This window comes from Macaca fascicularis, chromosome 15 (genome assembly GCF_037993035.2).
Source record: "Macaca fascicularis isolate 582-1 chromosome 15, T2T-MFA8v1.1".
Taxonomy (NCBI): Eukaryota; Metazoa; Chordata; class Mammalia; order Primates; family Cercopithecidae; genus Macaca; species Macaca fascicularis.
In genome coordinates this window covers 126,983,092-127,010,069 of record NC_088389.1, presented here as the reverse complement: position 1 = coordinate 127,010,069, position 26,978 = coordinate 126,983,092, and the positions used below count along the sequence as shown (strand labels likewise).

Sequence of the window (26,978 nt, the reverse complement as noted above, 5' to 3'; positions counted from 1 at the left end):
TGATAGGAGTAATAATAGTACTTAGCTCATATGCCTATGGAGAGGATGGAATTCACTTTAGTGTGGCACATTGCAAGTGATTGTTGTGCTTCTTTGATGGCCCCTTCTTGTCTAGTATGATGCGAACTCATAGCAGACATTCAAAATAGACCTAATAGAATAGCTGGGTCAGTGCGGGCTCAGTTGCAGAGAACAGAATTCACTCCTGGTAGTTTACATGAGTTGGGCTTAATTAGGCAAAATGACTGATAGAATTGATGGGAGGGCTAAAAAAACCAACTTGAGGTTGAGCTTTCAGGGATGATTCCCAAACCCATTCAGTAGAAGCAAGCCACCAAGACGCAGCAATCTCTTCTGTAATGCAGGCTCCAGAAATCACATGACCCAGCTAAACAGAGGCCCCCGTGCCTTCTAGACAGATGTCCGTGAACTTGCCAAAAAACTGCAGACACTGACACCACTCCGCTCTCACCTTCTAAATCTGTGACAGATACAACTGAGTGGCTAACTCCAACTCACACGCAAAAGCCCAAGTACAAGAATGTTTGGTGAAGTTGCTGAGCATCCCAGCCCCTGAGTATCAGGGAGATAAGCCAGAAGGTAGGTGAGACGCAGGCTGAGCCCCAGCCGCCACGCCATCACAGCGGTCAGGAAGCAAATACCTACAGACAGAGAGACCAGAACAGGCCTCTCTTTACTGTCCTCATCGTCCAAACACCTGTGGCCATGGATGAATTTCAACGTGGTTCTACATGCTGTGTTCTTTTTTTTCTTTTTCTTTCTTTTTGTTTTGAGACAGTCTTGCTCTATTGCCCAGGCTGGAGTGTAGTGGTGCAATCTCAGCTCACTGCAACCTCTGCCTCCCGAGTTCAGGCAATTCTCATGCCTCAGCCTCCTGAGCAGCTGGGACTACAGGCATGTGCCACCACACCCAGCTAATTTTTTTATTTTTAGTAGAGATGGGGCTTCACCATATTGGCCAGGCTGGTCTCGAACTCCTGACCTCATGATCCACCTGCCTCGGCCTCCCAAAGTGCTGGGATTACAGGTGTGAGCCATGGTGCCTGGCCAATGCTGTGTTCTTTTAGACTCGTACTATAGAGAGTACTAGCAGATTCCAGAAGTTTCTAGAGAGGAAAAATGGAAAATACTAGCAGAGATGAAGTGGATATTGCTGAACATCTACAAATATTGAAGGAGGGTAGATTTTTTTTGACGATCAAAAAATTCCGAAAAGTCTTTTGTTATTCAACCAATGTCAGTTTTTGTTCAATTAAGACCACTTGTTTAGCAAATTGAAGTTTGCTGTTATTTCCCCCAGTTTGGAGAAATTTAAGAAGTCAGAAGGCAAAGATGACCGTGAGAAATCTGTTCTGAAATTGTCTGGCCAATTCTGCAAATTCATCAAGATAAAGATTGACAAAACTAAGCAAGGGTCCCTTGACTCAACTCCCTGCTAGGGACCCACTTAGCTGCACAAGTGGGTAAAATGGCCAGGGAGTGGTGAAGCGAAATTCCTGGATCCCCTTGAAATGAGAACTCCACACACTATGGTACTGAAATCCACGGTACTGAAATCCACAGACTGACAGAATATACGCATGTCAGGGCCGGTAGGGTTACGGCAATGGGAATGTTTAAACAGGTTTTATTTAAAGAGGTTCTGGCCGGGCGCGGTGGCTCATGCCTGTAATCCCAGCACTTTTGGGAGGGCGAGGCGGGCGGATCACGAGGTCAGGAGTTCAAGACCAGCCTCCTGACCAACATAGTGAAACCCAGTCTCTACTAAAAATACAAAAATCATCCGGGCGTGGTGGCACACACCTGTAATCCCAGCTACTCAGGAGGCTGAGGCAGGAGAATCACCTGAACCCGGGAGACGGAGGTAGCAGTGTGCTGAGATGGTACCACTGCACCCCAGCCTGGGCGACAGAGTGAGACTCCATCTCTAAACAAAGAAGTTCTGCCTCCTTTACCTGAATGTTTCATAGGAATGGATATTGTATCTGGTTGGGGAATGCTTTTCCTACCCAGGATTGTAAAACCAGTACATGTTGATAAAGTCTGAGTGGAGGCTACAGTTGAAGAAGTCAGGGTGGATGGAATTCAGGTCAACCTGCAGGGGAGAGGTGGTGTATCTGAACAGGCTTCATGGGAAGTGGTTGCGTCTCTTTCATCTGATTGTATTGTGGGGATGGACTTTGTATCTGCCTGGGGAACGTTCTCCCTGCCTTGTACTGTAAAATGGAAGGCAGGCAAATCGACCCCTCGAGCAATATGAATTGGACATGCTTGTGGGAACAGTAAGACTGCCTGAACCCACGCAGTGAGGAGTAGAAGCTGGAGTGCTGGGAGGGACAGATGGCCTATTTCGAAGTCCTCTCCGGATGACAACTGGAGCTTATGGCGAAAGCCGGTGAGTGCCTCCCACCGACAACTGCTGAGACTTTGGACCAGAGAATTTCGACTTGAGGGGTATTACTGCCTTGCTATTGGACAGTGATTGAAGCTACCTCTATGACAGAAGGACATAAAATGGTCTTGAAACCCGAAAAATACCCACGATGTCTTGGGTGATGTTGGAGAAACACTCTAATGGGAATAGTGCCCAGGAACGTTCCATAATGAAATGGAAAAGGTTTCTACTGGATTCTGCTACCTGGGGAACGAATGCAAGGAGACACCCCAAGCAAGGAGCCTCTTTTCCCCTAAGCCTGACTCTGGAACTAGAGTAAGGAGCTGTGGGAGCAACTGCATCCTACTGACAGCTGGACCATGCCCTATAACCAGCTCTCAACTGACCAGCAAAGCACTGCTTGGTTTGTGGACGGCAGTTCCAGGCAAGGGGACAACATTCTGTCTGGAAGCTGCCACTCTGACCAAGGAAGCCAGAAGCAAATCAGCTCGGTGGCCAACCTGCATGCTGCTTTCCTAGCAATGACTGGGCGTGGCAAAGCCTCTGTGTCTGCTCTTCACTGACTCCTGGGCAGTGGCCAATGGCCTGGCCACAGGGTCAGGCAGAGGGGCCATGGGAACCTGGCCTGTTAAAGGGATGCCCGTATGAGGCCCGGCCCTGTGGAAATCTGAAGGGTGCATGAAAGTAACACATCGAATGCCCATCAGAAAATTTCCCTTCCAGGTTGGAAAGGTGCCTGGAATTGGCAGATATCCGTTTGCCATTCTTACTTAGGGTGGCCACCTGGGTCCGTGAAATGAGTGGCTGTGGGAACTACAGCAGTGCAGAGATGGGCTGAGTTTAGACACGTTCCTCTTGCACCCTCTCAGGCACAAAATGCCAGTAAGGAGTGTTCTGTCTGCCCGCAAGACAGACAGAGACTGCCGATGGCTCCGGGATAGGCTCCCTGGCGGGAAGGCCCTGAACACAGCTGGCAAGTGAGACTGATGGGGTGGCTAGGGGCTACACATGGGTAGTTCTGTAGTACTTATGTCACCTTATTCTATCTGGGTGAAAGAGGACTGAGGAGGAGGTACTGGTATTGCTATCTGCAATCTACACTAGCACAATGGCTGATCCTAATGTCCATTGCAAAGGTGGGAAAGTTTGGGTATAAATGGAGAGAGAAGGAATAGTAGCTGGGAGTAAAGAAATGAATCAATGACTTATAGATCGAGGGAAATCCAATATTACACGAACACCTTGAAAGAGGCTCAGAGCAAGATACTGTGTACTGTCTCTTAGCTCAGTGATCCCAGATGCCTGAAAGGGCGAAGCCATGTGTGTGCCGAGACCACTCGCTTTCGGAACCTGACGAGACGGACTGGAAACCAGCAGACGTGAGTGGCCTTGCCCTGGCAGACACTCATACAATCTGATGGACTGGATTGGGTCCCACTGATATGCTAGCGTCTGAGTTGTTTGTCCTTTCAACTGAAGGGAATCTGTGTTCGAAGACTTGAGGTGGACTTTGCTATGATAAAATATATACATGATCTTCAGCCAGGTTCCCTGGCATACAACTCCCAACATCCTTAGACTCTCCGAAGTGCTGTCTTTTCTGTGCTAATGAACGGCCTGATGGGTGGCAGCCCCTAGGTAGCTTCAGGATGGAGCTGGTGAAAGACCAAAGCAGGATTCGAGGGAGGGTAGAGGGGCTGAAGGTTAAGCTGACCACCAATGGCCAATGGTTTAATCAATCCTGTCTACAGAATGAAGCTTCCATAAAAATCCAAAAGGACAGCGTTTGGAGAGCCTCTGGACAGCTGAACACGCAGGGGTTCCTGGAGGATGGCTGCACCAGGGGAGGGCATGGCAGCTCCACACCTCTTCCCCATACCTTGTCCTATGCGTCTCTCCATTTGTATCCTAGTAATATGTTTATCAGGAATGGTAAATTTAGGTGTCTTCCTGAGTTCTGTCATCTTCTCTAGCAAAATAATCAAACCCATGGAGGACGTGGTGGGAACCTCGATTTATAGGTGGCTGGTCAGAAAGACAGAGTAGACAAGCGGGGGCTTACGATCCGCCTCAGAAATGAGGGCAGCTTTGTGGGAGCGAGTCCTCGACCTGTGGGATCCGCCGCTGTCTCTAGGTAGATAGTGTTGGAATTGAATTGAGTTAAAGGACGCCCCACCGTGCTGCAGAATGAGCTGCTTGCTGGTCACAGAAGTCATCTGTGTCAGTTTCTCTGGGGTGAGAGCAAAAGAAAAACGGTTTGTTTTTACCTCAAGGAGGATTAAGGAGCAGCTCTGGGGTTGGAAGAGGACTGAGCTGAGGGTGGGTGGTGGTGCCAGCGGCAGAGGCAGCAGGCGGCCTCTCAGCCCAAAAAGGGGATGGGTGGAGGGAAACCGTTTGCGTCGTCCCTTGTTCCTTCTTTGTGGTTCCTGCTGTGGGCTGGAGAAGCCGGGGCGGTCACAGACTCTGAGGGGGCTTCGGGAAACCCCCGGGAAAGAACTCTTCCTCCTGATCGGCGGCCCTGCTTGAGGTCAGAGATCTGTGTGCCCGGTTGAGACACCCTGGAGCTGGGTGCGTTCTTCATTTCAAACCAAACCAGAGCCCCGGAGTGCGCCCCACTTTTTACTTGTCCTTGGCAAAAACATCTTATTTCAAACAGCACGCGTGTAAGAAGAAAGAAGACACCAAGCCGCTCCGGTCACTCTCCTTGAAGCACCCTGGGGCCTTCGGAAGGGACTCCAATCCCAACCCCACAGGATGGCAAGGAAAACAGGAGCCAGGACACCGCGTTGCCAGCTTTGCCAGCCAGATGCAATGCCGATGGCGGCGTGGGCTGCAGATTTGGGGTAATGTCCATTTAATAAGGAGCGCCCTACAGCATTTCAATAGGCCCTGGGGGCTGCAGGGGCTAGGCTGTGCCCCCATCACCCTGCCCAGTCCCCGTCCTCACCCTCCCCCCGCCCCAAATTTACCCTGGTTCATTGTACCTAGGAAGCACCATAAATAGTTCTTGAATTTAAGTGCCTCATTCTCCCTGAAGAGACGGGAGCCTACTTTGAAATAAAAGTTCAGAAGGAAAAGAAGAAAGCCTCACATGTCCCAAACTTCAAACGGTCAGAGGCAGTTCGCTGGGCTTGAAGTCTGTGGTCAGGGAGGGCGATGGCGAGGAGAGGGCAAGTGACACGGCCCCAGTGTGTCCTCGAAGAACCCTCCTAATCACCTCCGGTTTCCCCCGTGTCCCACAGTGACGGATTTGACATAAGCAACTGCTCCATGCAGCCAGGCCGACCAGGCTCCTCAGGCTGTGCTGGGGACACGGGGCCGGTTGGTGGGGGTACCTGCCGGACCCGCTGAACTAGGGGCAAGTTGTGACAAAACCAGCCTTATTGTTGGGGAAAATGTGTGAGCTGTTTTTTTTGTTTTGTTTTTTGTTTTTTTGTTTTTTGTTTTTTTGCTTTTTCTCCCACACAAAGGTGATTTCAACAATTCCATTTGGCTGCAACGTTTTCTTCTCTGAGCAGCCGTGTTGAGGTGGCCCTGGCTGTTTTGTGAGCTGTCTTTAGTATGGGCTGCACACACTGTCGTAATCCATTTTTTCATCAGCTCCAGGCTCACAAAGGGCCCCCTAAGCCCTGGAAACCCCCCTCTGACGCCGATTACGGGTTTCCTGGTGTCAGTCATGGCCGGTTTGTCAGCGCGAGGGAGAGAGAGAGAGAAAGGGGGAAGGGGAGGAAGAGAGGGAGGAGGGGGCTGCGGGGGAGAGGGGAAGGAGGAGAGGGAGGCCGCTGGAGTTCAGCCGCCTCTGTGTGTGGTCTCAGGCTAGTCCTTATTTCATGAAATACATGCTTCATTCCTGGCTCAGGGTAAACCTGAGCGTCACTGAATGAGTCCCTTATCCACTTTCCAAAACACTGATGCAGTTTGAAAGGGCTCTGTGGGTAGACTGTGACTATCAGCAAAACCAAACAGGCCAGCTTATTTAGCTAAGCATTTTTAATATTTAAACATCCCAGCCTTCAGCTATTGGTGAACTGCGCAGCCAACAAGGCAAGAAGTCAGGCGCGCGGCGAAGCTGCCCGTGTTCCCGCAGGTGGGCCTGCTGTCCCCCCTCCTCTCGCTGCCTCAGAGCTGGAACTGAGGACCTGGGGGAGCTCCGGGCCAGAGCCCCCTCTGCCGCCCTCACCCAGGGCAGTCTGGGTGGCGGCTGGCTGTGGAATCACTCACAGCCTCTTCATAATCAGATGTGGTTTAAGCTTAACCTAGTGTTTTCCACCCTTTGAAAAATAAACGTCTAGGCACCCCCTCCTCGTAGAAAAAGAAAGCGCTCTGATGGCAGCGTCATTAAAATGCTAAGCTGGGAAGCTGCGGGCGTCCCAGGTCGGGAGCAGGTACAACAAATATTATCCCTGTGGACATGGCCAGGGCTCCCGCTCCGGGTGACTGGCGGCCTGTAAAATCGGCCTGCGACAGACCACAGGCTGGACCCCTCCCTGCCCGGACAGGATGGCACCAGACACCCGCCCACCAGACTTCATGCCACCAGCTGGAAGTGGCTTTCTGGTTTGTGGAGCAAGACGGAGCTGTAAAGCCAGTCGTTCTCGTGGGCCAGAGTCAAGTCAGCGCCCCCGCCTCACCCGAGCCAAAGGAGGCTTCTGGAGGCCCCGCCAGGTCCCCCTGAGCCAGCCGGAGCCCAGCCAGGCCTCCGGGCCAGACTCACCGGGTGCCACCGAGGGCCTGAATGGGCTCCCTGTCTGCCAGAACAAACAAGCTCCCTGGGCAGGGAGCCCTGGGCACAGCCTGGAGCGGAGCAGGCCGGAGGTTACGAGTGACGCCAGGAGGACAGGGGACTTCTTCTCTCTGGAGATTCCATTAGGGAAAGCCTGCCAAGAAGTTTGCCAGGAAGTTCAGTCTGCTCCGATATTGTGGGTTCACTGACAAATAGCCCCATTCAAGGAGGACAGGACCTGAAGGGCTTTGCTAAGCCAACCGCCCCACCCGGCCAGGACCCCCTCCTGCCACCCCAGGCTGCTACCCAGGCTTCCTCTGGGGCGGGCTCCCGGGCTGCTCTGTGCTCCCGGAGCAGTTTCCAGCCCAGCTCCTGTTTGCCCGTCTATAAAATATGTGCATTGACATCTCACTGAGGGGTTTAGAAAAGGGCCTGACTTAGATAGTGCCTGGCCTTGGGGACGCCTCAGTGAATGGGGACCGTTGTTACTGCGACTCAAACTTTGGAGCAGTTTGCAGACAACCTCAGGCTGGAGGCCTGGGGACACCCATAGCCCCGGGGACTGGTGAGGTGGGTGGTGGGGACCACCTGACATTCCCTACCCCTCCCCCCCATACGACCTCCTGGTTGGGTCTCCCCAGCTAATTCCACAGAGTTCTCTAAGCTCCCCGCTTCAAGCCTCCTGCGACCCTAACCTGGGCAGCATGATGCCTCCCACTGAGAGCTGCGTCCACGTGGACCCCAGGCTCATCACAGAGTCGCGGGATGGCAGGAGGCAGCCAAGGCACACAGAACACGCCTGACTCCCGGCCCATCATCCCTCCGGCAGGCCACCCTTCAGGTCACAAGGGGAGTCTTGTGATTGCGCTGCTGCGTCCAGCCCCCATGGTCCCCCATGGGCCGTCCTCCGAGGCCACTGGAAGCGGACTTCTTGGCCCTGTGGCCCAAGGGGAGATCGTGGACCTTGGAATCTTAGACAACTGCCGTCGCCCCTAGCTTGGAAGCCTGCAGGCAAAGGGAAAAGCAGGGTGCTGCACAGGGCGGTGTGCTCAGTCAGGAGGTGCTGACCTCCCTTCGATTCTGAAGGCAGAAACCATTGGAAGAGTGTGGCTGGAGGGAAGGAGAGAGGGTGTGAGAGGGAGAGAATCTCAAGCTAGGATTTCTCAGAGAAGCACCTCAGTGTGAACGCTGCTGGGCCATGGCAGGGCTCAGCACAGGCGCTTCCCTCCCCGGGGTGCGGCTGCTGGGGAGGAGCAAAGGCATGACAGGTGTGGCCCGAGACACAGAGCTGGAGCGCAGGGAGTGTGTCACCGGAGCCCGGCATTTTTCACTCGTCCATAGAGGCAGGACTAGAGCCTGTGTCTTCAGGCTTTCAGAAGCGGATTCTCCCCACACTCCGGAGGATCCTGTCTGATGTTATCCCCACTTGGGAACCCAGCGACCCAAGCACCTTATCTGGCTCCTTTGCATTCAAACCCTGGGCCCTGTTCTCTCCCCACGGGCGCGGCCTCTCTGCCAGCCGGGACATCTCCAGGGGTCTGTGGGCTCAGCCCCTGGCTGTGGACTCCGGAACCAGGGTGACATCAGGGCAGACTTCTGCCAGGGACGGCCGGGCCCCACATTCCGGGGAGAACTCTTCACCCCTGCAGCTCCCGTGTGAATCAGGCTCCGTGAGAAACTGCAAAGCACCCCAGCGACATGCTGTAGACAGAGTATCTGTGTCCCCCAAACTCATATATTGAAGCCCTACCCACCACTGTGATGGTGTTTGGAGGCGAACCCCTGGGAGGGGAATAGCGGGGTGACAGGGTTAATAATGCCCTTGTGTCCAGAGTTGGTTCCTGCCCGTGGATTCCTGGTCCGGCCGCTGGAACTTCTCGGTGAGTGTTACAGCTCTTAAAGATAGCACGGACCCAAACAATGAGCCATAGCAACGTTTTTTAGGAAGATCAAAATGACAAAGATTTCACAGCCTGGGTGAGAACCCCAGCAGGTTGCCGAGGCTCGCTGGGGGGTGGCCAGCTTTTATTCCCTTATTGTCCCCGCCCATGTTCCCTTTCTGTCCTATCAGAGTGTCCTTTTTTCAATCCTCCCTGTGATTGGCTACTTTTAGAATTCTGCTGATTGGTGCGTTTTACAGAGAGCTGATTGGTGCATTTTACAATCCTCTCATAAGACAGGAAAGTTCTCTAAGTCCCCACTGGACCCAGAAGTCCAGCTGGCCTTACCTGTCACCCTTATGCGAAGAGAGAGGAGAGATTCTCTTTCTCCACCAGCAAAAAGGCATCTGTCTGCAAAACAGGAGAGGATCGTCCCCAGACACCAGGTCTCCTGGTGCCTTAATCTCCGACTTCCCAGGCTCCGAGCAGTGAGAAATACATTTCTGTTTTTCAAGCCACCCAGTCTGTGGTATTTGTTAGTGCAGCCGTAACTGACTGAGATCATTAGTAGAAAACTGGCTGAACAAATTAAATAGAGCCATGCCATGGAATACAATACAGCCACAATCAGGAGTGCACTGGAATGGCCTTGTGCTGGTTTGCAGTGATCTCTAATATGAAGCAGGTGAAATCAGCAAGGGCCGGAGTTGTGGGTATAGAAAAACTTCTTTTATGTAAGTAGGGAGCACATCATCTTTGCTGGTTTAGGAGTGAACTTTTTCTGCCAGTGTACAACAATTAAAAGTTTCCCGTGCGGAGAGGCGCCTGGAATTTCACTGCACATTCCACTGTACGGTTTAGGGTTGTTTTTTTTTTTTTTTTTTTTTTTTTAGTTTAAATGAGAAAAACTGCATGTGCTGGTTACCCGAGGCAAAGGACACTTGGAGGGAGTGTTGTTTAAAACAGAGAAGGAGTTGATCAGTAGAAGGGAGACAGGAGACCCTGCCTGAGTTCAGCATGTTTGTGACACTAGAGGCGGTTTTAGCTCAAGCTGTTTCCGATTAATATCACCGTCCTCCAGATGAATGGAATGTCAATCACACACCAATTATGAGAATCCCAAGAAGGAAACTCCCTCTTCCATCTGACTATCCACCCACTTGTCCGCCCACCCACCACATGACTGCAATGTCTCCCAAGGGAAAGAAGAAAGAGGGAGAGAAGAAGAAGGAGGGAAGGAGGGAAGGAAAGAAGGAGGGAGGAAGGGAGGGAGGAAAGGGGAGGGGAGGGAATTCTGCTGTCAATACTAAAATACACCCTTGGACAAATCAGGCAAACGCACTCTGCCTTTCTGGTTTCCTCCCCAGGGCCGTAGCTCAGCACTAGTGGAGGGAGATTGAAAAGCAGCAGCAGAGCCACATGCTCACATATTAAAAGCCATGGTTGGTAGTGAAAGAAATCATTTTTCCTGGTACTCAGAACATGTGCAGTAAGGCCCTGTGGAAGCTGCCAGGGCATTAAGAGGTAAAACAGCCATTGTGAAAGGCACTTCCCAGAAAGAATCCACCAGAAAGTGAGGCTTTCTGTGTCTGCAAACTAGCTCTGACTTCTTCCAGCTCCTCGGCCCTCTGCTTTGAAATCAATGATGAATTCAAGTCAACCCATACCCATACCTCCTGGGTATCTCCTACAGCCAAGGCTCTGTAGCGAAGGTCAATAGGAGGTTGCCCCTTACTTCATCAGGTCCAGCTCACTGGGAGCTGATCCTGTCGGCAGTGCGGAAAAGTAACCATCACTCCCGCGTGACTGACTGCACGCAGGCAACGGGCCGGTTCTGTTGTCCAGCAGTCTCCAGTTTGGGTCAGGGCACCTGGATCTTATTCCTAGGGTTACAACTAGCTGGCAGCTCATTCAGGTCCTCTTCCTCTTTCGGTCTGTTTCCTCTGCACAGCCTGCGGGACAACTCACATTGGAAGAGGATTTGAGTGGCCTGAGCAGCGGTCTCTCTCTGGCATACACCCATGGGTAAAAAAAGACATATGACTTTTGGGGATAATGGAAAACAGCCGTGTCCACCAAATCAAGGTGGGATCAGGAGGTAGAAGTGAATTTTCTTGCCAGATGAGAGAGTAGAAATTGTCTAGGTTGTGAGCGGCTGTGAGGAAAAAGGAAGGTGGGTGGGTACAGGAAATGAGAGGAAGACATTCAGAGGCCCTGGCCTCACTCTGGTGAAAAGATGGATGGGAAGTTTGGAGTTTCTGTAGGAGAAGGTATGAGTAAAGAAGATGGACAGGAAAGGATCTTTGACATCTGAAGTTTACCAAACCCCAGGAGTACAGAGGGATCTGAGGTCTGGCAGAGCAGTGGAATGGCGCTTTGGGAGCTGCACGCTGTGTTTTGGGGTCTGCAGAGCAGTGGAATGACGCTTCGGGAGCTGCACGCTGTGTTTTGGGGTCTGCAGAGCAGGAAGCTGGTTTTCTCCAGCTGCCTCATGGAGCTGCTGATGCTCTGCCAGCCCGGCAGGGATGCCTTGTGATAAACGCCAACCAGCAGGCTTCCAGATTTGTGCTCTGCGCCTGGACTCCCCGCACATCAGCCAAGCGAGGTTTCCAGCTGATTTTCTCAGGGGCTGAGAGAGCACCCGTACGGTGGGTGACAGAGGGGGCCACGGCGCTTCCCAGCAATGTGCCTTCTGCCCTGCGAAGTCCTCGCATTGCCTGCCAGACTTACCGAATACACAGATGGGGGACCGTTGGGGCACCCCAGGGGGACGAACAGGGGAAGAGGGGCCAACCAAATCTTCTGAAGCAGGGAAGGTGGTTGACATGGTTTGGAGGTTTGTCCCTCCAAATCTCATGTTGAAATGTGACCCCCAGTGTTGGAGGTGGGGTGTGGTGGGAGGTGTTTGGGTCATGGGGGCAGATCCCTCATTGAAAGCCTGGGTGCTGTCCTCATAATAAGGAGTGAGCTCTCTGTTAGTTACTGTAAGATCTGATTGCTTTAAAGAGCTTGGCTTCCCTCTCTTGCTCCCTCTCTTACCGTGTGATGAGCCAGCTCCCCCTTCACCTCCCGCCACGAGCAAAAGCTTCCTAAGGTCTCACCAGGAGCCAAGCAAAGTCGGGTGCCATGCTGTACAACCTGCAGAAACAGGAGCCAAATACACCTCGTTTCTTTATAAATTACCCAGTCTCGGGTATTTCTTTATAACAGTGCAAAACAGACTAACCCAGTGGTGTATCCTTGAAGGGGCCACAGAGTCTGTTGATGCTGCAAAAATCTTAGCCCACATTTATGTGTGACAAACCACCTCTGTGGCAGGCACTGCTTTAAGCATATCTCAACTCATGACATCCTCACCTTAGCTCTGTAAAGTAGATTTGTATGATTATTATCTTAATTCCTATTTGATGAATGAGGAAACTGAGGCAAGAATTGATTTAGTGACTTGCTCGAGGTTACACAGATAGTAAGTTTATTAGTATCTATTGTTGCCTCATGAATTACCAGCAGTTTAAAGCAAAGTACATCTAGTGTTCTCCAGATTTTGTGGGTCAGGAATTGTGCACAGCTGAACTGAGTGATCGGGCTCAAGACTTCTCATGAGGCTGCAGTCCAGGTGTCACCCAGGGCTGGGGTTTCATCTGGTGGCTTGACTGGGGAAGGATCCGGTGCCAAGCCCGGTGGCTCTTGGCAAGTGGCTGTTCTTGAGCACCGTTGGAGCCAGCACCTCAGTTGCTTGCTGATATTGGCCAGAGGCAGCCAGAGTTCCTTGCTTCCTCAGCCTTTCTGTATGGCTGCTTACACATGGTAGCTTGCATGCTCAAAGCCAGCTGGAGAGGGAGCCTGCTGGCACAGAAGTTACAGACTTAGGGAACATCACCACAAAAGGGACATCTCATCATTTTTGCCATATTCTATTGGTTACAAGTGATCTCTAATCCCTTGCACACTCAAAAGTGGGAGCCTGCTGGCACAGAAGTTACAGACTTAGGGAACATCACCACAAAAGGGACATCTCATCATTTTTGCCATATTCTATTGGTTACAAGTGATCTCTAATCCCTTGCACACTCAAAAGTGGAGAGACTGAACACAGACAAAACACCAGGAGGCCAAGATAGCTGGAGGCCATCTTTGAGTCTGTGTGCCACAGTAAGTGATGCACCATATTTGAATGCAGGCATCTCGGAACCAAAACTTACATATCTACCCACTGTGCTCTTCCCCTGATGATGGTTCTCCATGAGCACCCAGATCCTCGATGCCTGACCCTTTACCCTCTTTCATGTGCCCTTATCCCTAACTCTGCAGACACTTTGTGAGAAGTAGCAAAGCTTCTGCTGGCTTCAAGCCCTCAAGCTGCTGGTAAATTGAGGGAAGGCACATTCTCCTATCAAAGGATTTCTAAACTCTCCAGCCTTATCAGACAGGGTCCCAACAGGAAGCAGAAGGCACACTCAAATTAGCATCATAGAGGAGAGTTTCTCTATAAACGGACTACATATCAGGTGTGGGCAGGTGCAGTGGAGCCCTGTAGGAACCCCAGGCCATAGCAGCTGAGCTGTGGCTGGCACCAGATCCAGTGGGTTAGGGGAGGGAGAGGTTATAAGAACCGAAACATGGAAGGAGAAAGTTGTGAGGAGGACGCCCCCTCCAGAGGTGAGTTTACAGAGTCGGGGGATGCAGAGCAATGAGAAGTCTCACTTTCCTCTCTCCCCTTGAACTCCTGCTGGGGCTCCCCCTGACCTCTGGCCAAACTCACCCAGAAGCCAGAGGGCCCAGGAGTTGTAGAGTGCAGTCCATGCAGCCACACAGGCAGGAGGGGCTGGCAGGTGGAGAGTGGGTTTGGGGGTGATGGAAGCAGCACACAAGGACTCCCTGCACGTGGACGACCCTTTAGCAGGTTCTCCTAGAAGGTTTAAATGTTCACCCAGCCTTAACTTCTTGGGAGAACTTTAAAGTATTAACAGCAGGGAAAATTGAGCACCAATTTAAAAAGGTAATTTAGCCATTTCCAAGTGTATTAGTCCATTTTCAAAGTGCTGATAAAGATACACCTAAGACTGGGCAATTTACAAAAGAAAGAGGTTTAGTTGGACTTACAGTTCCACATGGCTGGGGAAGCCTCACAATCATGGCGGAAGGCAAGGAGGAGCAGGTCATGTCTTACATGGACAACAGCAGGCAAAGAGAGAATGAGGAAGACACAAAAGCAGAACCCCCTGATAAAACCATCAGATTTTGTGAGATGTATTCACTACCACGAGAACAATATGGGGGAAACCTCCCCCATTATTCAATCATCTCCCACTGGATCCCTCCCACAACACGTGGGAATTATGGAAGTACAATTCAAGATGAGGTTTGGGTGGGGGTGCAGAGCCAAACCATATCACGAAGTTTAAGTGGAAATGTATACAATTCCAACATACAATCCAAGCTCTCTGCCTGTCCCTCACTAGTATGAAAAGCACTCTTTTGGGAAGTCTATTTTCCATGGTACTTCTCTCCTGAAGATAACAATCTTCTCCCCTTTTCAGATGTCCTTCCAGTTTTAGATTCCATTGTGTTCTCTAGTGAGTTTGTAAACATTCTCTTTGAAGAAATGTTTCAGATTGAGGAAGGCTCTTAAAGCCATGATCCTCCCTAGGACAAATGGATTCGCTTCTCCGCATCTTTTTCTGACCTCCCTTTGAAAGGATGGAAGGCTGGGGATATTTGACAGCTAGTGGTCTAAGTGTTACGAGGGATTGGACCATACTTTTTTTCTTTCAGGTATAACTTATCTCATTGGAATACCTTCTCTGTCTTTCAACTTTGATATTCTTGCACCAGAGCGGAACAAGTACAGCCAGCCCCAAAGGCCTGTGTTGGTGGGGATCAGGAAGTGTGGTGGAAGCCCCTGCCTCCCACAGGCTGTGAGGGTGATCCCTGCCTCACACCAAAACTCACACTGCTCCAGGTGTTCAGAAGCCATGCCCATGGGCTGACAGAGATCCTCCTGAGCTGTGAAGACCAACAGAAGGGTGGGAAGGGAGAACAAACACAGGATGTGGCCAGAAACATAGTCAGGTGCTAACACCCAGAGCAGCTGCACCTTTAGAAGGCCCCACCCTCACAGGGGCAGGGGCAGGACCTGGCTGGGCCCTAACTGGGAGCTCATCAGCAGGGGGAATGAGTCACGTGAAAGGCTCCACCCCTGAGCAACAATATGGAAGACAGCATGTGAAATGGTTTGGGTGTTTTGTGCCCTGCAAATCTCATGCTGAAATGTGCCCTCTAGGGCTGGAGGTGGGGCCTAGTGGGAGATCGTGGAGGTGGATCCCTCATGAATGGCTTGGGGCTGTCCTCACTCACTTTGTGACTTCACAAGAGATCTGGTTGTTTAAAAGAGACTGGCAGCTCTTCTCTTTCTCTCTTGCTCCCTCTCTTGCCATGTGATGCACCGGCTCCCCTTAGCCTTCCACCATGATTGGAAGCTTCCTGAGGCCTCACCAGAAGTAGTTGCCAGTGCTATGCTTCCTATACAGCCTGCAGAACCATGAGCCAAATAAACCTCTTTTCTTTATAAATTACTCAGCCTCAGGTATTCCTTTATGGCAACAAAGAATGGACTAACACACTGTGGTTCTGCCATGAGGATAAACTCTTTTTTTTTTTTTTTTTTTTTTTTTGAGACAGAGTCTTGCTCTGTCGCCCAGGCTGGGGTGCAGTGGCCGGATCTCAGCTCACTGCAAGCTCCGCCTCCCGGGTTTAGACCATTCTCCTGCCTCAGCCTCCCGAGTAGCTGGGACTACAGGCACCCGCCACCTCGCCCGGCTAGTTTTTTGTATTTTTTAGTAGAGACGGGGTTTCACCGTGTTAGCCAGGATGGTCTCGATCTCCTGACCTCGTGATCCGCCCGGTCGGCCTCCCAAAGTGCTGGGATTACAGGCTTGAGCCACCGCGCCCGGCCGAGGATAAACTCTTAAATCAACAAAGTAGAATAGAGTCTGGAAACATACCTGTATGTGTATGTTTAATTGATTGTGGACAAGGTTGCTAGTTGACAGGGAAAGAATTGTCTTTCAACAAATGGTGCTGAGACAAGTGGATAGCCACACACAAAAGAACAAACACCATATACAAAAAATTAACTCAAAATGGATCGAAGACCTAAATGTAAGATCTAAAACCATAAAAATCTTAGTGGAAAACCTAGGAGTAAATCTTCATGACCTTGGATTTGGCAATGAAGATACAGTCTGTATCTTAGATATAACAGTAAAAGCATAAGCAACAAAGGAAAACAATAGATAAATTGAAATTAGAACTTTTTTGTGCTTCAAAAGACACCATCAACAAAGTAAAAAAAATAACCCAAAGAAAGGGAAAAATATTTGCAAATCATATATCCAATAAGGGACTTGCATTGAGAATATATAAAAAATTGTTGCAACTCCATGATAAAAAGCCAAGTAACTCAATTGAAAAATGAGCACAAAGTCTGAATAGATAATTCTCCAAGGAAGGTGTATACAAATGGCACATGAAAAGATGCTTCACATCATTAGTCATCAGAGAAGTGAAATCGAAACCACCTCACACACACTAGGATGGCTAGAATAGAAAAGTCAGACAATAGCAAGTGTTAGCCAGGAGGCGGAATCTTCGGAGCCCTCATACACTTTGCTGATGGGAATGCAAATGGTGAAGCCAGTTTGGAAAACAGGCTGGCAGCTCCTGAAAGGATTAAACAGAGTTGCCATATGACCAGCAATTCTACCATTATGTCTATACCCCAGAGAAATGAAAACAGGTGTTCCATCAAAAATAGCACAAATGTTCAGAGTAGCATTGTCCATAATAGCCAAAAGGTGCACATAACTAAATGTCCATCAGTGGACGAATGGATACACAAATAGGGTATATCCATGCAATGGAATGCTATTCAGCAGTAAAAAGGAATTGTAGAGGGCTTGAGAGATTTGGGGGCTCATCAAGGAAAAAGTGGTGACCGTGAGAGGTAGTGACACACGCAAGCTTCACCTTGTGGTGCTGGGACACCATTGCATGAGTAGGGAACTCCCTTGCTGCATGAGACTTTCAAGCGGCTTATGGCGGGGGCGTAGGGGGATGCACCTTCCAGAAGGGGAGGAGGCAAGGGAAATGGGAAGGGAGCCAAAAAGGAGGCTTCTGTGCCTAGGAGCTGCTGCTTGGCAGCATGGCGGGGAGTCTCTGGGTCCGAGAGCCTTGGAAGGTAGTAGCACCTTGGGACTGTTCTTACAACCACGAGGCTCAATCTTATCAGTGTCCAGCAGGTAGTGAGTGAGATCTCCTGGGGAATGCAAAACAGGCAGGCCCTAAGTGGCTAAAAGTCTGCTTGTTTCTGCAATTCTCAAAACAACTGGATATGTACATTTCTGAGTTTGATGCCAGTGGGGTTTTGAGCTTAGAGGTCTCAGCCTTCAGTGAAGAGATAAATAACCTAGGAGCCACCACTCAGAAGCCACCTTTGGCTCGTGTGTATAAGAATGAAGTGCTGGTGTGTGCTACAACGGGTGACCGCAAGCAAACTGTGCTAAGTGAAAGAAGCCAGACACAAAAGACTGTATACAATGTGATTTCCACCAAACGTGTAGATGAGGCCGGCAAATCTACAGAGCAGACAGGAAATCAGTGGCTGCCAGAGCTGGGCGCAGAGTGGGATGCGAGGGGTGAGAGCTAGAGGGTACAGCATTTCTTTTTAGGGTGGTGAGTGCTCTGAAGTTGATTGCGGTGAGGAGTGCACAACTCTGTGCATGTATTAAAAACCATTGAATTGTGCACTTTAAATATGTGAATTGTATGGTATTCAATCAAGGCTGTTCCAAAGAGAAAAACAGATGAAAACTTAAAAACAAAAGGCTCCACCCACAGGCTGTTTTCTCTAGCGCTGAGGTCTCAATATTAAATGACACACTGGCCCTTCTTGAGTGAGGACACAGAAGCTGCTTGAATAGTGCCCTGTTGAGTGAGGACACACGCCAGCTCCCCAGCCTGAGTCCCCAGGTCTGAATTTGTGGGTGAGGTCAGCCTCGTACCCAGGCTGATAAGTAATATTAGACCGCATGCTTCTTTTTTAAAAAAAGCTCAAATGTACAGAAATTACAGAAAAGGTGCAGGAATAGTTTTAATACAAAGAACACCGATATGACCTTCACCCGGGTTCACCCATTGTTAGCATTTTGCAGCATTTGCTAGATCACTCTCTCTATTCTCTCTCTCTCTCTCTCTCTCTCTCTCTCTATATATATATATATATATATATATATATATATATATATATATACAAAATCTATGTATCTGTCATCTTTCTTTTTTTTTTTTTTTTTTTTTTTTGAGATGGGGTCTTGCTCTGTCACCCAGGTTGGAGTTCTATGGCAGGATCTTAGCTCACTGCAACCTCTGCCTCCCAGGTTCAAGTGATTCTCCTGCCTCAGCCTCCCGAGTAGCTGGGATTACAGGCATGTGCCATCACACCTGGCTGATTTTTTTGTGTTTTTAGTAGAGACGGGGTTTCACCGTGTTAGCCAGGATGGTCTCAGTCTCCTGACCTCGTGATCCGTCCACCTCGGCCTCCCAAAGTGCTGGGATTACAGGCGTGAGCCACTGCGCCCCGCCTGTATCTGTCATCTTTCTAGCATCTATCTATCTATCTATCTATCTATCTATCTATCTATCTATCTATATCGTCTATGTATCTGTCATCTTTCTAGCATCTATCTGTATTATCTATGTATCTGTCATCTTTCAAACATCTACCTATCTATACCTATCATCTATGTATCTGTCATCTATCTATCTATCTATCTATCTATCTATATCATCTATGTATCTGTCATCTATCTATCTATCTATCTATCTATCTATATCATCTATGTATCTGTCATCTCTCTATCTATCTGTCTATCTATCTATCTATCTATCTATATCATCTATGTATCTGTCATCTCTCTATCTATCTATCTATCTATCTATACCTATCATCTATGTATCTGTCATCTCTCTATCTATCTATCTATCTATCTATCTATCTATCTATCTATCTGTGTATCTATCTATATCATCTATGTATCTGTCATCTTTCAAACATCTATCTATACCTATCATCTATGTATCTGTCATCTCTCTATCTATCTATCTATCTATCTATCTATATCGTCTATGTATCTGTCATCTCTCTATCTATCTGTCTATCTATCTATCTATCTCTGTCATCTATGTATCTGTCATCTTTCTAGTATCTATCTGTATTATCTATGTATCTGTCATCTTTCAAACATCTACCTATCTATACCTATCATCTATGTATCTGTCATCTATCTATCTATCTATCTATCTATCTATCTATCTATCTATCTATATCATCTATGTATCTGTCATCTATCTATCTATCTATCTATCTATCTATCTATCTATCTATATCATCTATGTATCTGTCATCTCTCTATCTATCTATCTATCTATCTATCTATCTATCTGTGTATCTATCTATATCATCTATGTATCTGTCATCTTTCAAACATCTATCTATACCTATCATCTATGTATCTGTCATCTCTCTATCTATCTATCTATCTATATCGTCTATGTATCTGTCATCTCTCTATCTATCTGTCTATCTATCTATCTATCTCTGTCATCTATGTATCTGTCATCTTTCTAGTATCTATCTGTATTATCTATGTATCTGTCATCTTTCAAACATCTACCTATACCTATCATCTATGTATCTGTCATCTATCTATCTATCTATCTATCTATCTATCTATCTATCTATCTGTGTATCTATCTATATCATCTATGTATCTGTCATCTATCTATCTATCTGTCTGTCTGTCTGTCTATCTATCTAAGAGAGAGAACACAGGGTGTGTTTCTGACCTCTCAATGCTATTTCGCTGATTTATAAGTTTATCTTTGTGGTAGGGACACACTGTTTGATTACTCTTGCTTGAAGATGGTACCTTTAGTCTCACTTATTCCCCCAACAAACAAACTGCCGCAGTCAGTCCCCAGCCCAGGCCCTGCCCTTGCCCCTAAGGATGTGGTGCCTTTTAAAGGTGCTTCTTCCCTGGGCATCAACCTGTGGCTGTATCTCTGTGTTTCTCATCCTTTCCAGCCTCTCTGCCGACTTTCTGTTGGCCGTTTCACAGCTCAGGAACATTTCCATGGTGTTGTCCTACAAGCCCCCCTCAGAGGGGATGGATCCGAGCAGGAAAGGCTCTGTTGTGGGTTGAATTGTGCTCCTCATATGAAGTCCTCACCCCGAGGAACTCGGAATGTGACCATCTTTGGGGATAGAGGCTTTACAGAGGTCATCAAGTGAAGGTGAGGTCACTAGAGTGGGCCCTCGTCCAGCGTGACCAGTGTCCTTATGAAAAGGGGAAAGGTGGACACAGAGATATGCTTACAAGGAAGGCCGTGTGAAGGGAGAAGACGGCCATCTACAAGTCAAGGGGAGAGATCTTCCCTCATGGCCTCACGAGGAACAGCCCTGATGATGCTGGATCCTGTGGCTCTCGCCTCCAGACTGGGAGACAGAGAACTTCTGTTGTTTGTGGTGCTTTGTCACAGCCACCCGAGTAGGCTCCTTGCTCCCCCTCCTGGTCCCTCAACCACAATGTTTCCACTTTGCCTGGATGAATATTTCATTTGAAAAGTGGCATTGGTTGGTTTAAAAGAAAAGTTTGGAAGTTCCTTATTCGCACCCACACTTCTCTCAGACGGGCTGATGCCCACTGAAATGCTCTCTCTGAAGTTACAGAGTCCTTTCCTGTGACTCATCATTTGCTTTCTTGGAGGATGAAGAAGAAAGGAAGGAAGAGAGGGAGGGAGACTGGACCCCAGTCCCTGTGAGGCTGCTGGTGGCTAGTGAAGGAACAGCATAGCTGCGTTGGCTTTGCAAATCAGCACAGCCAGCCACATCTCATTCTGTGGCAGCCTCAGGGAAGCAGACGGAGCCCTGTGTGTAGCTGCAGCGTGGCCACTAGCCTCCTGGGTGCAGATGCAATTGCCTAGCTCAGCATTTCCGCCTCCATGTGCTCCTGGGCCATCCCTGCCTTCCAGGATGCGCTTGGGAGACTGGTCACTGGATTCCTGGGGACTGTTAACTCCTAGAGATTCTGAAGCAGCTGCTGCAAGATTATGAAGCCATTTGGTTTGTTTCATTGTTTTCCCTCCTCCTCTCCTCTCTTTAAATCTTTCTTGCTCCCCTGCCTTGCATATTTGTGATGGATGGAGGTAGAGAGATTTCGGTGCTTTTGGTTTTACAAAGCTCTGGATCCAATCAGTGTTGCCAAAGATAGGATCACATCTTCTCCAGAAGCTTTTCGTAAGTTTCTCATGTTCGTTATGTCATGTCCCGTTCCCTCCGCCAGAAACGCTTGCATCAGCAAAAGTTGAAGTTGTTGCACGTTATTACTGGAAATGAGTTAACTTAAAACATGCTTGTTTAGGGAACCCACAGAGGCCGTGCTTTTGTACTGACTCCATGCCAAGCCATTGTTTCAGTGTGGGAGCCTAAGGCTGCCCTCGTGAAGTCCTCGGCCCTGGGTGCCATAAGGTACACAGTCTCTAAAACCCTTTGCTCCAAGTCTCCCTTATTTTGATGACATCTACTCAGAACCATCACTGGGCTTCACCCACACCCTTATTCTGTGCTCCTGGTAGAAGGGGCAAGGAACGCTCTACCTCAGGAACAAAGGTCACAATGGAGCCAGGTGCTACCCTTCCCTGACAATGCTGTTATGACCAACGGTGCGGCTGCCTCCCACTGTAACTTTCCCTACAAAACAGGCAGTGGCCACTTTGGCCTGCAAGCCTCTTTCTTTCTTTCTTTCTTTCTTTCTTTCTTTCTTTCTTTCTTTCTTTCTTTCTTTCTTTCTTTCTTTCTTTCTTTCTTTCTTTCTTTCTTTCTTTCTTTCTTTCTTCTTCTCTTTCTTTCTTTCTCTCTCTTTCTCTTTCTTTCTCTTTTTCTTTCTTTCTCTCTTTCTTTCTCTTTCTTTCTCTCTCTCTTTCTTTCTTTCTCTCTCTTTCTTTCTTTCTTTCTTTCTTCTTTCTTTCTTTCCTTCCTTCTTTCTTTCTTTCTTTCTTTTTTTTTTTTTTGAGGTGGAGTCTTGCTCTGTCGCCCAGGCTGGAGTGCAGTGGCACTATCTCGGCTCACTGCAAGCTCCGCCTCCCGGGTTCACGCCATTCTCCTGCCTCAGCCTCCCGAGTAGCTGGGACTATAGGCGCCCGCCACCACGCCCGGCTAATTTTTTGTATTTTTAGTAGAGATGGGGTTTCACTGTGTTAGCCAGGATGGTCTCGATCTCCTGACCTCGTGATCCGCCCATCTCGGCCTCCCAAAGTGCTGGGATTACAGGCTTGAGCCACCGCGCCTGGACTCTTTCTTTCTTTTTTGAGACAGGGTCTTGCTTTGTCACCCAGGCTGGCGTGCAATGGTGTGATCACAGCCGGCTGCAGCCTCGACCTCCTATGGCCTGGAAACCTCTTGTTGATAAGTCACTTCACCTCTCTGAGTCCTCGTGTCTTCATCTGAGTTCTCCAAATATCTCCTGTGGCCTTTCAGTTCGCAGGTCCCAAGCAGAGTCATTGGAACAATGCGATTGGAATCCCCACCCGCCCTGAGGTGGCGCATCAGCCTGCTCTTACTGTGTCTCCTGGAGTCCTGAGTGTGTGTGTGACTGTGTGTGTGTGTGTGTGAATACAGTATACACATCTGTGTGTGTGCACATATATAAGTAAATAATCCCATAATCCCTCTGCTCTGCATGGCCTCCTCATCCGCCCACCCACCTCTCTGTGTTTACCCCACTAGTCTACACTGACGTCAGGGCCCCACTGCTCAAGCTCTACACAGGCGGTTCAATGTCACGGCCCAGTTTCTCCATGCAGGTCCCACTCACAGTGACCTCCATGCCTCAGCCACCTGCCCTCAGCCCCTGACTCCCCTGACCCCCAGGAGAGCCGGTTCCGTCTCTACCTGCCATCCCTGCCTATCTCCCCATGGCCGGGAACACACCCCTTCCCATGGCCCTGTGCTTGGAGCCCAGATGCTGTATTTCATCCCGTTCTGTCTCCCAGCCCCCATGGGAGTGACGCTCTCTGGTGAGGAAGGCTTGATGTCTTCAGGGAGCTGTAAAGGAGATACCTGAGCCTGGATGTGCCACTCCCTTCTCATGGCACACCCGTGTCCCACCCCCCCGGTGTGCTGAGGGCCTCCCTCACCTGGGGAAGGTTCCTACTCAGGGGATGCTTTGCACTCCCATTTCCCAGAGGGTCCCAAGTCCTTCGGACATTTTTGAATCTCACTTGTGGCTTAAGTTCTTTTCAGTGGAGTCCTAGGAAATTCAGGACAGACAACTGGACTCCAGTTTATGTGACCCTGAGAACTTAGTCACAATTAAGATGGTTTTGTCTGCCCAGAGCACACAGAGGCCCCCCTGGGAACCAACACCCAACTCCACATCCCACCAACTCCGAGTCTCAAGTCATCCAAGACACTCCCTCTCTCTTGTAAAATGAGTTTTACTCTATTGTGTCTCACTGCCTTGCAGCTCTGAACTCCCGTGACTCCCCAACAATAACTAGGGGGAGGAACAGCAAAGTATTAGAAAGGCCTTCCTTGGACTAACTGGTGTAACCGGGAAAAAAGGTATAAAGTCTGTGACAATTCTAAACACCTGGCTGTATGCAAGAAACTCCAGATTTGGGAGTATAACATAGCCTGTGTTTTTGGCTACTTCTAATAATTAAACCTGGATCTGTTTCACCACAAGCAAGAGCACTAGTGGGCCGGGAAGAGTGAATGCAGAGCCGTGTGGTTCTGGGCTCACTGTGCAAAAACCCAGAGCTCACCCAGAACCCTCCTTCCAGCAAGGAGCTTTGCTGCACCAGCACTCATGACACCCAGGGCTTTAGCCAGTTAGAGTCATGTTGTGCAACTGACATGCCCGTTCTCCCAGGCCGGAGTGACTACAGGTGTATCAGTTGTCTACTGCTATGAGAGAAACCACCTTAACACCTACAGACTTACGATGACGACAATCAATTATCACTCTTGATTCCGAAGGTTGGTTTCTCCACTGGTTCACCTGGGCTCACTGACATGGCTGCATTCAGCTGGAGGGTCAGCTGGGCTGAAAGGTCCAAGGTCAACTTGGACCTTGGAGATCGAGCCTTGGAGATCACATAACCCCACTTCTGATGCAGCCTGTTGGTCAAAGCAAGTCACATGTCATGCCCAAATTTAAGAGGAGGGGAAACAGATTCCACTTCCTGATGGAAGTCGTGGCAAAGTCACATCACAAGGAATCATGGGCTAAATTGATGTAGCCATCTTTGGAAGTGGTTGGAGTAGCAACGCAGGCATGAAGTCCTCCTGACTACTCCTGGCTTTATGGGGAAGACCCTGCAGGAGAGGCCAACATCGCTTTCTGGACAAAGGCCTTCTTTGCAGGAAAAAGAAAAGGACAAAAGGACTCTGACATCTTTGGTTTGGGGCTCAGAATGGAGTTTCTGCCTCTAACTAGTTAGAACTATCTAGGTTGCAAGTGACGGAAACCCCATTCAAACTAGCTTCAGCCAAAAGGAGAAACTACCATGATTGTGGATCCCAGTGGCAGGAAGGCGGCAGCCTTGTGCACTGTAGGAAGCAGAGGTTCCATGCCCCAGGACTCTCCTCGCCTCTGCTTCCTGTTTCTCTGGAGCTCTGGCTTCCTTCTCTCTGGCTGTGGAGCGCATTCCTCCCTGTGGTGGCAAATACAGTTCCCAACAGCTCCAGATTTTACAACTATCGAGTGCGTTCCTCCCTGTGGCGGCAAATACAGTTCCCAACAGCTCCAGATTTTACAACTATCGAGTGCGTTCCTCCCTGTGGCGGCAAATACAGTTCCCAACAGCTCCAGATTTTACAACTATCGGCGAGAAATAGACCCTGTCTCCTGTGTAGTTTCAAGTTGAAATATATTGGGGAAAGAATTCATTAACAATGGGTTCAGGGCTTGTCTGTAGAGCAGTGAACCATGGCCAGGGGCAGGGGCAGGGGCAGGGCCAGGTGATACTATCGAAGCTGTCATGGAACCATGTTGGTGGAGCATGGCAGGGCATCCAGAGGGAAGGCGTGAGCAGGCAAATCCATGGGCATCCACTCAACAGCCTCGGAGTGGACAGGCAGGAGTGGCTAGAGGGACAAAGCCCAGGGTCAGGCTGCCTGTGCTGGGGTCTCCATTTCACCACTCATTAGCTGAGTGTTGTTACTAAATCCTCTGTGCCTCCATTTCCCCATCTCTGAAATGGGCATAGGAGTTCTTACACAGTTTGGAGGATAACAATGCATTCATATATGTGTTACGGTCTTGATATCTGTCCCCTCCCAAACTCCTTTTGAAATTGAATCCCCAGTGTGGCAGCATTGAGAGGTGACTGGGTCATAAGCACTCTGCCCTCCTGAATGGGTTAATTCATTCATGGATGAATGGATTACTGGGTCAATGGACTGGTGGATTATTAGGGAGGGAAACAGGTGGCTTTATAAGAAGAGGAAGAGAGACCTGAGCGGGTGAACTCAGCCCCCTCGTCATGGGATGCCTTGTACCACCCTGGGACCCTGCAGAGCCCCCGCCAGCAAGCGCGCCCTCACCAGATGCACTTGGACTTCGCAGCCTCCAGGAATGTCAGAAATAAATTCCTTTTCTTTATAAATTACCCAGTTTCAGGTATTCTACTACAAGCAATAGAAAACAGACTTAAAATAATATGTGAATCAAATCTTCTCCAGCAACGCCTGAGTCCATCGTGTGTGCCCACGATGTGTTAATCGTTAGTAATAAGAGGAACGGTGTTGATTCTACTGATTACATTGATATGCTATGATGCAATATATAGAAGTCCAAAAAAGTCTGTTTTTTTTCCTGGAACCGAGATGATTAATTTGGGGGAAAATGTGTATTAAGGGTCTTTTGTCTACCTCAGAACTGCTCCCCTGGCGTTCACAGGAGAGGCGTTCCCCTCTTTTACGCACAGATGTATAAAAGGCTGCCCCATGCCAGCCACTGCTCTGCAGATGCCGTGGGGAACCAAGGCCGACTTCCTGCAGCTGAGTGCCGGGGAGTATGCCAGGTTTCCACGTAAATGTGCTTTTCTAGGAAAGTAAAGTTTTCTCAGGCCTAAGGTTGTGTCAAACACAGCAATTTTTAAAAATGTCACAGGAGATGGCCTGAACTAGATTTTGGGCTGCACACCACAGCAAACCTTCACTTCTGGTCTATTCAAGTAGTTATTTTCTTCAGTTTTCTGAAATTCCCTCGAGTTCTGCCACCAACCATCCACCCAAAATTAATCTCCTTTATTCTGCTGTAGGTCAAAGGAAGGGAAAGATTTCCTGAGGGATTCTTTGGGCAAATACCATGGACTTAAATCTGCACTCAGGTGCGATTCATACATACTTTTCTCCTCTCCATTTCCAAAATTAACTTTCCTGGAATCATCTTTGGTGAAGAACAGTCTTTATCTCTGGAGAAGGCGTTCCCGGAACAGCTACCATGTTTTACTATCCTCATCGGGTCACTAAGGCCTCCAGGGGCCAAGTCCGGGGCCCCCAAAGTAAGCAGGATCCACAGACCTCCTGCGCCCTTTGGGGACAGCTGAGGGGGGCTGGGTGTCCATCCCTTTAGGAAAATATTTGAACACAGCTGGTACCCTCTTTCCTGCCACCCATGTGGTTGTGTTTTTAAATATGGCTTGAACTTGAAGCAGTTTCCATTTATAAAAATTCCTTTGCAAAATGTTCTTTCCAATAACAATATTCCCATGTGTGCCTTTGCTTCTGATATTTTTCTTATAAATTAATCTGCTAAAACAGAGTCCTCTTGGCCTTTGGCTTTTGGTGTCCGCAAATGATCCCGCCCCCACCCTGCGGTTTTGGGACCTCCTG

At 49.1% G+C, this 26,978-nt stretch overlaps 1 long non-coding RNA gene across 1 annotated transcript; it reads left to right on the top strand.

Moving 5' to 3' along the window:
- The first annotated feature begins 4,828 nt into the window (after positions 1-4,828).
- On the top strand, positions 4,829-9,537 carry LOC141408691 (uncharacterized). Its single transcript, XR_012424952.1, has 2 exons — positions 4,829-4,984; positions 5,073-9,537. It is a non-coding gene; the product is annotated as an uncharacterized lncRNA (long non-coding RNA).
- The last annotated feature ends 17,441 nt before the right edge of the window (positions 9,538-26,978 follow it).